Source organism: Marmota marmota, unplaced genomic scaffold (assembly GCF_001458135.2).
Source record: "Marmota marmota marmota unplaced genomic scaffold, marMar, whole genome shotgun sequence".
Lineage (NCBI taxonomy): Eukaryota > Metazoa > Chordata > Mammalia > Rodentia > Sciuridae > Marmota > Marmota marmota.
Genome location: NW_026000207.1, coordinates 1,911,645 through 1,914,268, shown reverse-complemented (window position 1 = coordinate 1,914,268; position 2,624 = coordinate 1,911,645).

Sequence of the window (2,624 nt, the reverse complement as noted above, 5' to 3'; positions counted from 1 at the left end):
GCTCGGACTCGGGTGCTCCGGGCGCGCAGCGGCCATCTTGTGCCCAAGCCCCGTCCCCGAGGCCAATGGTCGCTCTCCAAAGGGGTGGGGCTTGGGCCGGCGTCAGAGGTTCTGCGCCGGCGCACTGCACGGTGGAGAGGGGCGTGGCTGGGGCGGGGCTCGGGCCGCTCTTCGCCTGCGGGTCGGGGCCGGCGCGGAGACAGGCGGCTGGGTGGAGAGAGGCGGCGTGGCGCGGAGGGCGGCCGGGTGGCGCGGAGGGCGGCCGGGGTCCTTGCTCGCGCAGGCGAGGCGTCCAGACGGGCCTTTCCACGGCGCTGGCCGAGCCGGGCTTGCTCGGGAGCCTCGCAGGTGAAGAACTCGTGTCGTTGTCGCGGTCGCCCTCTCTGCGGGGCGTGAGGACGCCGGGTGCGGAGTTTGTGAATCGAAGGCGTTCTCAAAGTCGGTGTCGAGAACGAGTCTCGGTGAACCGCAGCCTCGCCGGTGCCGAGAGGAAGCCGGCCTGTGTGGGAGCCGCGCTCGGGGGCAGGGCGACGGCAGCACCAAGGACAGGGCTCCTCGCGCCGCCTGCGGTCCTCCAGCCTCCTGGCTGCGGTCCGAGTTCGTCACTGCACTTCTCTGGACACTCCCCTTTCTCCTGGACCGGACTGCAGCCCTGGGAGAAAAGAGACGTAGAAGAACCGTGAGACGCTCAAGTGTTTCCTTGGCAGGGCAGGAGACCCAAAACATGACCGTCGCTCCCAAGTTTGCAGTTCCATCGGGGAACATGATAAGGTTGCTTTTTAGAAAAGAAAAAGAAAGAAAAAAAAAAATATATATATATATATATAAGTTTTTTAGGTGAACACGATGTCTTTATTTATTTCCTTAATGTGGTGCTAAGGATGGAACCCAGTGCCTCCTGCGTGCTAGGCGAGCGCTCTGCCACTAGCCCCAGCCCAGGGTTACTTTTTTCTTTGAAGTTAAATGTAGTCGTCGACTTGTAGGTGAAAGTGTTGCGTGACCCCTTCAGTACACATGAAGAACCATAGAGCGACCCACAGTCTTCCATTCTTACTGGTTTGGGCAGAGATTGTTGGACAAAGTCAAGTTTGCATCAGCCCGGGCTCCAGAGTGACTAATGAACACAAAGCTGGTGCCTTGGATATATAATGTTTACAGCAAGCATGTGTTGTGTTAAGCCACTGAATTTTAATCTCGTCCTGTAGCGAACTCTGCCTTGATCCAGGTCCTCAAGATGATAAGCACACATTCTACCACAGTCCCAGATAGGTAACCTTTAAAATAAACTTTTATTAATTTCTTTGATCTTTGGGCTTATTTATTGCTGCAGCATAACCTATCTCAACTGATACATAAAGTCTTTTATATTTATTTTGTTATGAACTACTTCTGCATAGGAAAGAATACAGAATAATATAATTCTTCATACTCAACAAAACAACGTTTAAAATATACAAAACACATACAGCCTGAGGTCTCTGTGTACCTCAACATTCATTCTCTTTCTCTTGCCTTGCCTGGGGTTATTAGATTTTGCATCTACTGTTCATCATTCTCATGCATGATTGGGTTTTTTTGTTGTTGTAATTTTGAGACAGTCTCACTAAGTTGCTTAGGGCCTCACTAAATTGCTGAGGCTGGTCTTGAACTTGTGATCCTCCTGTCTCAGCCTCCCATGCTGCTGAGATGACAGGTGGGTGCCACCACACCAGGTTCATGCATGTATTTTTAAAATTTTTGCTACAGGTATGCAAAGATATGAAATTGTTCTACATGTTTTAAAATTTTATAATAAATCATGTAACTTCAGTGCAAACTCTAACTCCCCCAGCCTTGGCATTGTTTTCATGTCTACATTAATACGTGCAGTTTAATTGCTCATTGGCAACACCCACTGACAGTTATATTATCTTCATCTAGTTTACCTACATCATCTACATTACCTTCATCTAGTCCCTGTTGGTGGATATTGGGTTGGTCCAAATTTTTATTATTACAAACAACACTGCCACACTGTTGTTGCTCATGTCTTCTTGAACCCAAAGGGAGTTTTCTCTAATAATACTCCTGGGGATTGCAGTTGTAGCTCAGTGGTAAAGTGCATGCCTAGCATGCACAGACCCTGTGTTCTATCACAAGTGCCACAAACAACAACCACCAAATTTGCAAGATACAGATTATACACCTGGGAGCTGAATTGCTGGATCGAGAAATTTGAATCACTGGTGGAGATATAATGAGTCCATGACTCAGTGTCGGGAAATCTTAGGTAAGACATTTAATAATACCATGGTTGCATTATGACTTTCATGGGCCCTGGAAACTGTCTTTTTGGTCCTTTTGATCCTAAAATACATTACAAATTTAATTTCATGACTACATTGGTATGCAGATGAACATAACTGAGAAAGGATTATGTTTTTCTTTTGAGTGCTTTTGAAATGGGGTATCAATATTGCCGCAGTCCGGCTGCAGCAAAATAACCGGGGGGTGACGAATAACTTGTGTACGTTGATACAGCAGGAGTAGGAGCCGTTTATTGCAGGACAGGAGCAGTATTTATACATTCCACACAGCTTATCTAATTAGCATAAACTAGATACATCAGTCAACCAATAAGGAAT